The sequence below is a fragment of the Saccopteryx leptura genome, chromosome 1, assembly GCF_036850995.1.
Source record: "Saccopteryx leptura isolate mSacLep1 chromosome 1, mSacLep1_pri_phased_curated, whole genome shotgun sequence".
NCBI lineage: Eukaryota > Metazoa > Chordata > Mammalia > Chiroptera > Emballonuridae > Saccopteryx > Saccopteryx leptura.
The window spans coordinates 83731263-83746595 of record NC_089503.1 but is presented as its reverse complement, the minus strand read 5'-3'; the positions used below and the strand labels follow the sequence as shown (position 1 = coordinate 83746595).

Sequence of the window (15333 nt, the reverse complement as noted above, 5' to 3'; positions counted from 1 at the left end):
CCTAGCGTGCGGAGGACCCGGGTTCGATTCCTGGCCAGGGCACATAGGAGAAGCGCCCATTTGCTTCTCCACCCCTCCGCCGCGCTTTCCTCTCTGTCTCTCTCTTCCCCTCCCGCAGCCAAGGCTCCACTGGAGCAAAGATGGCCCGGGCGCTGGGGATGGCTCCTTGGCCTCTGCCCCAGGCGCTAGAGTGGCTCTGGTCGCAATATGGCGACGCCCAGGATGGGCAGAGCATCGCCCCCTGGGGGGCAGAGCGCCGCCCCTGGTGGGTGTGCCGGGTGGATCCCGGTCAGGCGCGTGCAGGAGTCTGTCTGACTGTCTCTCCCTGTTTCCAGCTTCAGAAAAATGAAAATAAATAAATAAAAAAAAAATACAAACTTTTGAGGCTGATAAAAATATTAGTGATAAATATAATAAAATTCCTGCAATGGTACTATTGTAGAACTAAGACTGTTAAATAGATTTACTTATATTTTTCGTTAGAAATCCTTATTTTTTAAAAAGCTAGATAGTATCTATGAGTGTCTAGTAACAAAGTTGGATTTTACCTGACAATGCTCATGTTTCAGTATATCTATCATTCTTAAAAATGATACTCTACCAAGTACATTTCTATAATTTATATTCTATGTACAAAGAGTCCAGTTATTTTCACACAGAGCTCAGTGAGAAATCTGAACAATAGTGGCCAGATACTTGTCATCAGAATTGTCTGTAAATGACAAATGTACAAATAGTAAATTTCCAAAGAATAAAAAGGAAAAAAGGAACAGCCATATGTTTAAAGTTTTAGTCCTAACTGAAAAATAGCAAATCTAAAGTAAAATCTAGTAGATTCATTATAACAACTGAAAAATAAATACACTGGGTCACCTGTGGAGAACACTATTGAAAATGGGCAACTGTACAAATAAGCTGAGCCTGAGAGGCTGAGCTGGAGTAGAAATATAAGCTAAATAGTGCACCTTTAATCTCTTTATACACTGCAGAGACAGAAACAAAGTTACATTATATTTTCTTAGTTTCAGCTTAATATACTCCCGATTGGGTAAAGTGAAAAGTTAGGAAACTAAATGCATTAAGCCTATATAGTATGTCATTTTGACAACTAAACATATTTCAAATAAGAGCCCCTAATTCTGCAATTCTTTCTCTTTCACTTTTTGCTCATGTGAAAATCCTGCAATCATTTTATTTAGAACTTACTTTTGGATTTTCCCATCCTTCATGTTCTATCTATTAAGCAATGTAGTAATTAATGGAAAAACTCTCAAGATAATATAGAATAGTGAATTTTTCACTTCTATGTATTTTTCTAACTTTATATCTTACTAATTGATTTTTTTTCTGTGCAAGGTAGGCATACCATAATATATAAAAAGTGAAAACTTTCTCTTCCTAACAATTTTATAATATGTTAAAGATTAGAACAAAGTGTAATAACATACACTTACACACATGTAAGGAGTTACATGATAAAATTATAAAGTGAGCCCTGGCCGGTTGGCTCAGTGGTAGAGCGTCGGCCTGGTGTGCGGAAGTCCCGGGTTCAATTTCCAGCCAGGGCACACAGGAGAGGCGCCCATCTGCTTCTCTACCCCTCCCCCTCTCCTTCCTCTCTGGCTCTCTCTTCCCCTCCCGCAGCCGAGGCTTCATTGGAGCAAAGATGGCCCGGGCGCTGGGGATGGCTCCTTGGCCTCTGCCCTAGGCGCTAGAGTGGCTCTGGTCGCGACAGAGCGATGCCCTGGATGGGCAGAGCATCGCCCCCTGGTGGGCATGCTGGGTGGATCCCGGTCTGGCACAAGTGGGAGTCTGTCTGACTGCCTCCCCATTTCCAGCTTCAGAAAAATACCAAAAAAAATATTATAAAGTGATATTTTACTCAGAAGAATGATGAATTCCTTCCAAAATAATTTCTGCAAGGGAAGAATATTTGAATATAAACTAATGTACTACTGATATAAGATGATCTTGGAAAATCAGCATAGGCCAAATCGTAAAATTTTGCAAGCAATATTTTTGAGTATATACTGTTTAGAGTTTATTCTTATAACAGGTAGATATTGAAGGATTTTTAACAAGAAAACACAGTGAAATAAAATTTAAATATTTATATTATACCATCCCCTGCTCTGGTTGGCTAATGACAATGGTCTTTTGTCAAGTTGTTAATTAAATTCACACGGTAGGAAAGACTTCACTTAGTACTATGATTATTTACTTTAATAAAGAATACAAGATAAGCAATACAAAGATTTTATGGCAACAGCCCAGAATGATGCCCCAATAACTCATTCTGGGTGTGTGTGTGTGTGTGTGTGTGTGTGTGTGTGTGTGTGTGTGTGTAAAAAATTCTGTCCACAATATAAAAAATGGATAGTAAAGATGGCCACTGATATGAAGACAAATTCATATAGTCTAGAGGTAGAATTCAAAGGACTTAGTTCTTCGTAAAGTACATAGACTTACTAGAGTTCAAAGACTTCTAGGAAACAGGTATTTTATTTTGGTCTGGCTAAAAGATTCTAAAGATAGTACTAAAATCAGGTTCTTAGTATACAACTAAGACTGACCTTCTACAGAGAAAGCAATCAGTATAAAATTAAGACAAAATTAAATATTAATATTATATCTTTCCAGCACTATAATGACTAAGGAAAACAAGGAAGGATTTTTATACAATCATAGAATAAAATTTATGGGATACTTGCCTTGAATTTAAGCTCTGTAACACAGAATTGCTGGGGTGGGGGTGGGAGCCTGGAAAGTTCTGATGATTATAGGTGATTATACTGTAGAGGTTAAATTCCAAACAAGTTCAGCCAAGGGAGAGGGGGCTCACTTCCTCTGACTAGCATCCATTTATGACAGACCAAGAATACCGGAACACTGATTGCCCTTGATTGGAATGGATTGAAAAATGAATTTTGGAATTAAAAATTTGTAAACATAAGAAACAAAATGAGAGTAAAAATTATACAATTCTGAATATAAGGAAAGTCTCTTTATTTTGCTTGCCAGTAGTTAAGAACATAGACATACAAATGGTCAACAGATACATAAAAAGATGCTTAACTTTGCTAGATATTAGGGAAATGCAAATCAAAACTACGAGATACCACCTTACACCTGTTAAAATGGCTGTTATCAATAAGACAGGTAATAACCAGGGTTGGAGAGATTATGGAGAAAAAGAAACCTTCATTCACTGCTGTTGGGAATGTAAGCTGGTACAGCCACTATAGACAACAGTATGGAGATTCCTCAAAAAATTAAGAATACTGCTATTATAACGATCCAGCAGCCCTTTTCCTTGGGTCAAAATGTTTATTAGCAAAGATCTGCACTTCTATGTTCATTATACCCTTATTCATGGGAGCCATGACATCAAACCAACCAGAGTTTTCTTTGATAGAAGATTGGATAAAGAATTTGTGGTACATATTGATATATATGATGGAATACTACTCAGCCATAAGAAATGGTGAAATACTGCCATATGCAACAACATGGATGAATCTTGAGAATATCATGCTAAAAAAATAAATTAGAAAAAGTTAAGAACCATATGATTTCACTCATGTGTGGGATATAAAACATATCAATAAATTAACAAAGAAGAAAAACAAACAAAAATGTATGTACAGACATACATTTGTGTATGGTGGTTTTCAGAGAGAAGGGTGGCGAGGTGGGTAATAAAGGATTAAGAGGGTCAAATATATGGTGTAAGAAGATAATTTGACTTTGGTGGTGAGAACACAATCCAATATATATAAAATATGTATGCAAATCACACATCACAGAAATGCACATTCAAAACTTATATAATCTTATTAAGCAATGTCATACCAATAAATTTTATTTAAAAACAAAACAAAAAACAAACCTAGGGATACTTTACTTGAGTTTTAACTTTAGTCCTAATATTGAATACATTGCACCTGTGTATTCTTGGGCCATTTATTAAGTCTTGCCATATCTCTTCTATAATGTGTGGATAATATACCAGGCTATAATATTATAAAAGTTATGTTATTGCATCTTTCTCTATATATAATGACTGGGGACACATAATATATCTCTAATAATTTGTCACCCAGATCAAAGTGTTTCTGAAATCTCCACTATATTGTTACTAATTTTATTTACCCTTTCAACTGATTAGCCATCTCTTGGATGGAAGTTTGGAACCATGTAAATATTTTTCTTCTCATAACCTGGCCTCTTTATCTCCCTCTGAAAACATTACGTTTTTTCATAGTGTACATGTTTATGTAAGTGCCTTTTTAACAGAATAACAGAATATATAGTATGTTTAAACCTGAATCATATGCCTTATTCATCACTGTATCCTGAGTACCTAATTTAGGTCCACTTCACTGGTCCACAAAAGACTTTCAATAAAATGCATTTAAGAATAAATTAATAGTTCATTAGTTTTAGTTAACTCAATATAATTTAGCTTTGGTTTAATTACTTAAACCTTAATTACCATTGATAATTGCCTTACAAGTGAAACAAATATTATTAATATTACCTCTATCATTTGTCATTAATAATCACTTTGTGTCACTTTTACAAGGTCATAACTGTTATAGTATAAAAAATCCCTTTTACAATATTCATTACTAACATTGTACTCAGACTAATAGAGAGGTATCTTTTTCACTATCCTGTATCTTATGCTCCTCCTCCAGGCTCAGATTGCTCTCTTGTCTCATTTACACTGTTTCAAATCTTACATCTATTTCAAGATTTAGGCCATGTCAATTCTGCCATATAACTTTTCTTACTATTACAGTACAGTTCATTTTAATCTCACTCTTCTCTCTATCCTTTAATTTCATAGTCTGATAATAGTATTTACCAATTGTATTACTTAATTATAATCAAATAACTTACACAAGAAATTCTGACTTATTTGATGGCATAGTCTGCATCAAGTAATTTTTTTGAAACTCCCACACTTTTAAATTTTATTACTCAAAGTATTTTGTGTTTAATGTGTTATCTTAGTCCTCAGCAAATTATTATGTATAGTACTATGTTAACATGCGTAAAGCATAGTATTATATTAATAATAAAATAATAAACACGACGTGGCATAACAAAAAGTGCTTTGCATGTTTATAGTTTATAAATGGATAATACCAATTATGTTTGATTAATATGCATGCCCTCCTTATCAAAATGGAAAGGTTTTTTATTATAATAGATAAATATGTGATTTAAATTTTTTTACGTGAAAAATATAGCCTCTAGAGCAGGGGTCTCAAACTCAACTCAGCATGTGGGCCGCAGAGCAAGATCACAGCCGTTCGGCGGGCCTCACTAGGTCTACAAAAGGCAACTGTTACGCAACACTTTTCTCACTGCAGTTGAAAACAAAAAAAAATCAGTACAACAAGCACAATCATACATGCAGTTTACTCAGTGTCACAAAACGACCAGAAACTGTAGTTCGCATCACAACTGCTGTTAACTAAGCTAATATCTAGCTAGGATGCTAGAGAAATGAAAAATACAAGTAGGCCCCTAGGCTTACTTAATTTTATCCAAAATATTTTGAACTTCGTGGATTAGTCTGTGGGCCGCACAAAATTGTTCAGCGGGCCGCATGCGGCCCACGGGCCGTGAGTTTGAGACCCCTGCTCTAGAGGATTCTGTCAAGACTTGGATCAAAATCAGATCAGATTCTTTATCTTCTAAACCACCTTTGGTCAACCAGGCCTCCATATGTTAATCATTTAATTTCTGAAAACAACAGCATAGCTAAAGAATCAATGTGCAGTGTACATTCCCAAAATGCACTCTTAAGGGAAACTTCTATGAATTATTAAAAGAAAACACATTTGACTTCTTTGACAGATGCTTTTTGAAAAGGCAAACTTGTTACTTAGGAAAGGAGAAAAAAAAAAAGCCACAGTATGTCTTTTTTTCCCCCTACAAACAACATTGATACTTGAAGGATTATTGTTATTATTTTTTAGTTTATTGGGTTGTCATGGTTCGCCAAACCATACAGATCTCAAGTGGACAACTCAATGTAATACCATCTACACACCACATCATGTCCCACCCCTTCCTCTTTCCCGCCCCAATGTAAGTTTTTTTCCTCCTATACACCCCCACTCTTTGCCACTCTGTTGTCTGTATAGTATATATATGTGTTATGTATATCTGTTTTTTGGTTGATCCCTTCACTTTCTATGATCCAGTTCCTTATTTCCCTTTCCATCTGACAGCTGTCTACCTGTTTCTTGTGACTCTGCCTCTGTTTCTATTTTGTTCTTCATTTTATTGTGTTCATTAGATTCCACATATAAGTGAGGTCATATGATATTTGTCTTTCTCTGCCTGGCTTATTTCACTTAGCATAATAATCTTCAAGTCCATCCATTCTGTTGCAAAAGGTAAGATTTCCTTTTTTTTTTTTTTTTTTTTACAGCCACATAGTATTCCATTGTGTATACATACCACAGCTTTTTTATCCACTCATCCTTTGATGGACACCTTGGCTGTTTCCAAATCTTGGCTATTGTAAATAACGCTACAATGAACATGAGAGTGCATATCTTCTTTTCAATTAGTGTTTCTGGATTCTTAGGATAAACTTTTTTAAGTGGAATTGCTGAATGAAAAGGCAGATCCATTTTAATTTTTTTGAGGAAAAGCCATACTGTTTTTCACAGTGACTGCACAGGTCAGCATTTCCACCAATAGTGCAGAGGAATTTCTTTTTCTCTATACCATCGCCAGCACTTTTTATTTGTTGATATGTTGATGATAGTCATTCAGGCAGGTATGAGGTGATATCTCATTGTGGTTTTAATGTGTATCTCTCTGATGATTAGTGGCATGAGCATTTTTTCATACGCCTATTGGTCATATGTATGTCCTTGTTGGAGAAGTGTCTATTCAGGTCATATGCCCTGTCTTTAATTGGATTTTTTTCCCCTAGTGTTAAGTTTTATAAGTTCTTTATAAATTTTGGTTATTAATTCCTTATTAGATGTATTGGCAAATTAGTTCTTCTAGACAATGGGGCGCCTTTTGATTTCATTGATGGTTTCTTTTGCTTTGCGAAAGCTTTTTCATTTGATGTGGAATCATTTGTTTATTTTTTCTTTTGTTTCACTTGCCTGAAGAGATATATCGGCAACAATATTGTTATGAGATATTTCTTAGATTCTACTGACCTTATTTTCTTCTAGGATTTTTATGATTTCATGACTAACATTTAAATCTTTCATTTATTTTGAGTTTATTTTTGTGTGGTGCAAGTTGGTGGTAGTTTAATTATTTGCATGTACCTGTCCAATTTTGCCAACACTGTTTATTAAAGAAACTGTTTTTACTTTATCATATAATCTTGCCTCTTTTGTCAAATATGAATTAACCATAAAGTCATGGCTTTATTTCTGGATTCTCTGTTCTGTTCCCTTGAGCTATATGCCATTTCATATGCCAGTATGAAGTTATTTAGATTACAACGGCCTTGTAATAAAGCTTGATGTCAGGTAGTGTGATACCTCCCACTTTGTTCTTCATTTTAAAGATTGCTGAGGCTATTCGTGTTCTTTTTGGTTCCATATAAATTTTTGGAATATTTGTTCTAGATCTATTATAATAGACATCTATGCAAATCCCACCAGATTTAAATTATTTGCATAATTTAGCATATTTGTCTCAGCTCTTAATTAACTTGAATATTTACTTTTATTCAATAATGCCTGCTCCTGGTTTGAGCATAAAAACTATTGTAAACTGCTAATAACAAAAACAAGTCAGAGTTCTCCTCTTATCCTAATTTCTATTCTCAAAAGGTAATCACTTTAAATTGTTTCAAATGCTTATGATATTTTCCCACCTTACTAAGTAAATTGTTTTTAATATATCTTTTAATTTTAGACATTTTCTAATTCTTAATTAACTATAAGAATATTTGGTTAGTGTGACATTTTGTATTTACATTACTGTGATGGTTTTCACTACATTGTACTAAATCATGGATGCTGTATTGTATAGTACATAATTTTAATTTTTCTGGAGTTAATGATCTCAACTTTTAGATAGAATTTTCTATTTATTTATATTAATTTTCTCTAAGTTCTTCCATAAAAATAAAAATCACTTTTCAATATGGTCAAATTCATCAGACAACATATCAATGTCATTTACTCCATTGGAGAAATCTCTCCTGGAATTGTGTGTCCTCATAGGTCTTTTCTTCATCATTATATTCAGAATCTTCTTCACCTCCCTTCTATTCCATAATTCCTATTTTATGAGTAACAGATATTGTTTTTCCTGATTTTGTCAAGAATTGTTAATATACCCTTTATTAGCATCATTATAATGAAAGACTAAAACCCATATTTTGAGTCCTGGCACTTATGAAAATAGCTTTATTCTAATCCTGTAGTTGGTTATCTGGTTGACTGAATAGTAAATTCTTAGTTGATAAAATTTTTCTTTAGAAGTTTGAAGCTATTGCTGGATTGTCTTCTATATTCCAATGTAAATTTTGAGAAGTTTATTTAACTTGAAGTAAAAAACTATCTGATAATTGAAAACTTCTTTCTACCCTATTAACAAGAAACATACAACAAAATGGTACTTCTTATAAAATGCAAAAGTGGTGGTGCAGATATAAAATGCTTTAAAATCAAATAATATTTTTATTCAATATTTCTAGTTTATAATATTTGTTTTGTTTGATTAATAAAATCATCTTTAGGTATACCAAAAGGGCCAGAAAATTACTAGGGAAATTGACTTTTATCAAGATTTAAGGGAGATTAACATTTCTACTGAAATTAGTATTAACCAAATTTTCCCATGGTGATAAATTGATTCTTCCGAGAAACAATATACAATGTAATTTTTTAAATTATCATTTTTATTTAACTGTTCTTTATATTAATAAAGCTGTGATCTGTACCATGGTTAATTAGCTTTTAAAAGTCTATCTTTATATAATTTGTGATTCTTAAGTACAAATATTTATTTAAAATTTTAGAGATTTAGTTTCATACGAAGAAAGAGCATAAAACATTTCTCCAGCTAAAGGAGATTTTGAACAAATAGCGACAGCCAACTGTGCCTCTGGACTACCTAATTGCTATTGCCAAATAATAGTATAGAGACTAAGATGTTACATCTTTTTATGCTCTTTAGTCAATGTTATTCATTGTTCCCTTGGATAGAGCCTTTCTTTTCTTTACTCTCTCAATCAGTAAGTGACCAAGTAATAAACTCACAATGAGGCCCTGGGTATTTCAGAATAACTTTCAGGGTGCCACTTGCAAGAGTCAGAAAAGTGATCAAAGTTATGGATATTGCTATATTTGAAGGACAGGATGTAACTTTAATTCACAGTTAGTTATGACAGCATTTAGCATAGTATAAGAGAAAATAGGTTAAATATATTAATATCATGAAATCAAGTAATAATTCAAATGAAAAACTATCTACTCAAACACATGCCTTTCTTTAAGTAATATATACAGATAGCACATGGTGCCCATTTTATTTGCAAATAGTTCAGTGCTCCAACTCAAGTAGAGAAGTTATGCCTTTGCCATAGCCTTGGTTAAATTTTAAACTAGTGCTGAATTCAGCTGTGTTTGAGTGCTGATCTTAGCATGGTTAGATGTGGCATACTTGTTTTTTTTTTAACTGAATTTTATTAGGGTGACATTGGTTAACATTATCTAGGTTTCAGGTTTACAATTCTATAATGCATCATTTGCATATTGTATTTTATGTTCACTACACCAAGTCAAGTCTCCTTCCATCACCATTTAACTCCCCTTTACCCTCTTCTACCTCCCCACCCCCTGTGTCTATGAGTTTTTTTCTTTCCTTAATCCCTCTACCTTTTTCACACAGCCCTTAACCTCCATCCCTTCTGACTGCTGTCAGTCTGTTCTCTGCGTCTGTGATATCCCTGTGTTCTGTAAGCCTACTATTTGCCATGCCTATATTGTTAGCCAATGTTTGCATAACAAGAAGAAGGGATTCTTCAATATATGACAGATAATGCTGTAGAGTTAGTGTCCATTTACTGTTATCAAGAATTTTCGGTGCTAAAAAAAAAAGCTCCTGCTGCAATCTGAGGAAGAAAGTGCATCATATTATGGTCCAACACAGTTAATTCCATCAGGTATTTGGCTAGAGTGTGTTGATGCACATCAACCTCTCCAATCTCAGATGTTCTCCAAAGAAAATATAGGGGTAAAGGGAAACCCAGACCAAAATTTAAAGTTATTAAAATATTCATTTCAATCTGTCTGATTTGGAGCTTAGTATAAATGTTGTCAGTCACAAATACAAAGTCACCAATTTCTGGAGGGTGCATTTCTTTTCATTTGCTCACATTAAACATGGCATGGCACCAACCAGCTGCTGCATCTTGTTGCACACAGAATTACTCTGCATGAACTGATCAATAATGAAAATAGCCATGTACCTGGTCTTCTGCAGTAACCTGTATTTCAACTAACTTCTACCAGCCAGTGAGTCAGGATGGCTCTTGTGCTTCCAGTGACTTCACGACCCACTAGGTATTTTGGTCTGACTGCTTGCTCTTTCTCAAGTTGTCTCTGATAAGCACAGATATCTGTTCACATATTCACTACAATGGTTGAGAAATGCTCCATCTTCTGCATCCACACCATTCACAAAAGAATTACATCAGACAGCCTGACCAGGCATTGGCAAGTGGATAGAGTATCAGACTGGGAAATGCAGGACCCAGGTTCAAAACCACGAGGTCGCTGGCTTGAACAGGGGCTCATCTAGTTTGAACAAGGCTCACCAGCTTGAGCCCAAGGTCACTGGTTGAGCAGAGGCCACTCAGTCTGCTGTAACCCCCAGTCAAGGCACATATGAGAAAGCAATCAATAAACAACTAAAGAGCTGCAATGAAGGATTGATGCTTCTCATCTCTCTCCCTTCTGGTCTGTCTGTCCCTATCTGTCCCTCTTTCTGTCTCTCTCTGTCACACATACACACATGCATACACACAATTACATTAGAGAAGACCTCACATGATTGTTCTTCTGCAGAGGCACATGCAGATGTTTTCATTGGGTTTAGAGAGAAAATATCAGTTCAAATAGGTTCAGGTGGAAGTTCTGCTTCATTAAGAAGCTCTGGTTCTTGTTCTGGAGCTGTCTGCAACAGAGTCACAGTAACCGGCACGGGTTCAAGTACCCTTTCCAGAAGTTTAGATAGTTCTTTAGCAACCACTTTTCCAGTAGCTAGAGTCTTTGCTTCCTTTTTCAGAGTCAATTTAGCATGTGGCTGTTCACTGAATTAGTTACCGATATCTCCAAGACCTGTTCCAAGGCCCACCTTGGATTTGGAGGCTGCAGCTGTGGCCACAGCCATGTGCTTTGCATTTGCCATACTGAATGTTGGTCAAATAAGCTTATAAATATGATATATATGTTTGCTCGCTTGTAACTTATATTGGGTGTGGGGGACAGGTTATAAGCAGGCCAGGTCGTTGTAGCCTAAGGTTTGGTTTTAGGACTGAGCTTTTCCTCACACCCTTGACTGATTGTATGATCTGGGTGGTGCACTCTCATGGGGAATCCAATTATGCCTTGGATAAGTGACTTTGTATCGGAGACTTGCTTGTTTGTATATTGGATTAAGGGATTTTGGTTTTCTACACTATAAAGTGGGACAGACCAGGAGCTGGCTCACTCAGTTCCTGCTATCACAATTGCAGGGGCTTCCCTGATCCCTTGCCCTTCATGGGAAAAGCTGGTTTTCTGCTTTTCCCTTGTCTTCTTTTGTGGTTTGCCTGTCTTAGTGAGACACCAATAAATAGGATGGCCCACCATCCTCCGACTTCGCCATTTCTTTATCGTCTGCCCGAATCCAATGAGAACCTGCATGTGAATGGCCCCGATGGCGGCTCCTGGCCTTGCAACTGGCGTAGTTTCCGGCAGGATTCAGAGATTGGTATGGGGCCACCACCCTTGATGGGTGGGATAGAGTACTGGTTGCTGCTCTGGCTCCCCATGGCTGTCCTTTTAGGGGCCATGGGCTACATGTTTTTTACTCAAGAGGAAACCAAGAGTTCTGTGCGAGAAGCTGCCCGAGGTCAAAAGCTTCAGTATGAATTGCAAATAGAACGGCAGAAAAGGCTGGAATTGGAGCGAGCACTGGAGAAGGAATTATGGGTTCGCGAGTTGCAGTTTACCCTGGAAGCTGAACGTTTTCACCGGCAGTTGTTGGAGAAACAACTGCGGATTCAAGAGCTCGAGTCTCAGCTTCTGGCCAAAAGCCAGCAGCCACAGGAGCCTAAATGGTCACCAAAGGAGCAGCAGCATCCGTGCTGGTGGATTGGCTTTGAGTCAGCGGGAGCAGGCGCTTGCAACTCCTCTCCTGAGGATGAGAAGGCTCAGGCTGAAGCTGCCATACGCACAGAGAGCCGGACCAGTGGTCGCCAAAAAGGTAAAAACCCAGCAGCAAAGAGTCCCTCAGGGGCAGCCACAGCCTCCTGCCCAGGTAATGGAACACTCTGTGGTCCGGCCCTATACCCAGGCAGAGCTGATGGAGTTGGGGGCACAATTTAGGCAGAAACCTACTGAATCCCTGGTAACCTGGTTACTACGATTATGGGATATAGGGGTGGATGGCATCATGCTCTCCGGAACAGAGATGGAGAAATTGGCCGCCATTACCACACACTCTTCCTTGAGGCAGCATCTTCAGAACTTCCATGGCAACCCAGGAGACCATACCCTATTAGAATGGGTGATGGCCGCCATTCGTATGGTCTGGCAGAATGCTGGAGAATTGCCGGGGGCAATGAGTCGGTGGCAGTGCTACAGTGAGTTAGTAAAGGTCCTTCGGGAACTAGGTATGAAGAATGCTGTTTTCAACCCTGGGTCTCGTGGTCCAGATGAGGAAGTGTTTACGGCCAAAATGAGGGAATTTGTCCTTGCTAGCGCCCCGTCAGCCCTTTTTGGGTCACTTGTGGCTATCTTGGGCCCCTATGTGGGGCAGCCCATCAATGCAGTTACACAGATGGTAGCCGATTTGGGAGAGCTGGAGGCCGCTCGGGATCATAAAGCAGGGACTGCGACAGGAGGGGGGCACCGGCTCTCTTACTGGATGGACACACCGCTTATGGACAGTACTCCGGATTTTGAATGAGCGACCTCGACGGGGGAGCCCAGCTCCAGTAGAGGCCCTCCTGCATCGGACAGCTGCCCCCATTCAGTTGCAGATACGCATCAAGGACATTTTACTCAAGCCAGGTTTTGGACAGCAGGGCAACGTGCTCTTATCTGCTCCAACAGCCCTTCTTAAAGGACAACGGCTTCAATGGACTTGGCCCTGGACTGTACAGGCCCCCCATCTGAGATGGGTGGCCTTGTTGGCACCATGGGGAAAGGGGCTAGAGGTGGACCTCCAGTTAACTCCTTGGGCAACCAGCACCTGGCCACCTAAGGTAGAAGTGTATTATCCCTTGAGTGCTCAAGGGGACAGCATTTTGAAGGGCACCTTTGTGATTTCTTTATGGCCAATAATGAGTTATCCTATTTTACTACACATAGAACCAGCAGATGCTGGTGTATTGGCCAATAAGGTCTGGTATGCCCGCTCAGGGCGGCCTCTGGTGCCAGCTACGGTGCTGTCTGCAGACAAAACTCTGGCCTGTATTCTGCCAGAGGGAAAAGATTTGCCTCTCTTGGTGCCACTGACAGCTCTCTCATTTCGCCCATAGTTTTTGATCTGTTAATCCTATTGCTATAGTTGATACTATTTCTGTTTATGCAATGTATCCCACTCAGGAGAGGCGCCCATCTGTTTCTCCACCCTTCCCCTTCTCCTTCCTCTCTGTCTCTCTCTTCTCCTCCCGCAGCCGAGGCTCCATAGGAGCAAAAGATGGCCCGGGCACTGGGGATGGCTCCTTGGCCTCTGCCCCAGGTGCTAGAGTGGCTCTGGTCACGACAAAGCGATGCCCCGGATGGGCAGAGCATCGCCCCCTGGTGAGCATGCCGGGTGGGTCCCGGTGGGGTGCATGCGGGAGTCTGTCTGACTGCCTCCCCGTTTCCAGCTTCAGAAAAATACAAAAAAAAAAGTTAAATGCAAAATGATTCATTTAAGTAAACAAAATTGTATTATGTAATTCGTTTATGAATAAATGAAAGTGAGTGAAAAATTTTAATATACAATGTTATTTTAATAAAAAATATATTTTAATAAAAATATAATTACATACTATATAAATATCCAAACTGTATCACAATCAATCAAAACAATATTTAATTAATAGAAGGAACTTGAAGGGATTATATCACAAATAAAACAATTATTTTGTTTTACAAACAGCCTGGACACGTTTTCAGTAATCAACTGCAGCTATCGTCTATGCTACAATGCCACTTGATTCAGCACACTTGACCACAAAAATAACAAATTGTTTGTCCTTGGGTGTGCACTGGCAAACTCTGCCTAAAAGAATGTGGGTTTCACATCGTTGATAAATGTCAAACAGTTCATATCGAGTACAGACAAGTACAAAAGTTGTAAATTATTATAATGGAATGTTTTTTTTAAATAAAGAAGTATTGCAAATCCATACGACCAATTACTGGAAGTTAACTCTAGATTAGTCACACGTGGGATTCTTTTCCGTATATCACTGTCTTCTTAAATATCTCAATTTCCAATAATAAAAGATGCTTCCACTTCTGAGTAGCTGAAATTTTAAAGTAGTGGAGAATATTAAAAATTTAATCGCAGGTCACATAATGTCATTACACGGGCCGGAGCCAGCCCACAGGCCGTATGTTGGCCATGCCTAGTCTAGGCACTTACAGAGCATGAACATGGGAGAGAGAGAAACTACTTGGACCACCCCTATGCCTGGTCATCGCACTACCATTAGGTTGAACAGCTGAAAGGTTCACTTGTTAAAATGGCTTCTGAAGTCACATGAACTGATTTTTCTAGTGGTAACAGTAGTTTTGGCAATTACTGTGCCCAGTTAGAAATAGCTGTTTGTTTATAAATTGGCAAACTCTTATGGGATATTTTGTGTGTGAATATGGCCTGAACAATTACAAAATGTAAGTCACAAAATTCTTGCTGTATGCATCTACACATTGATTTTTAATATTGAAAATTTTTTTTGTATATTATTCATAGGATGGATCAGCACTTGGGGACTAATTTAAAATAACATTTCTAAAAATAATGTCACACTAGCAGGATTTTTCATTCTGTTTACCTAACATGATCTGTAAAAAATGTAAGTAATATTTTTAAGATCTCAGGTGGAGGTAAATAAATCTAATC

At 37.7% G+C, this 15333-nt stretch overlaps 1 pseudogene; it reads right to left on the bottom strand.

The window, feature by feature from the left end:
- The window catches only part of LOC136388080 (G2/mitotic-specific cyclin-B1-like), a 31735-nt pseudogene extending 20317 nt beyond the window's left edge, over positions 1-11418 (bottom strand).
- Positions 11419-15333: the final 3915 nt, after the last annotated feature.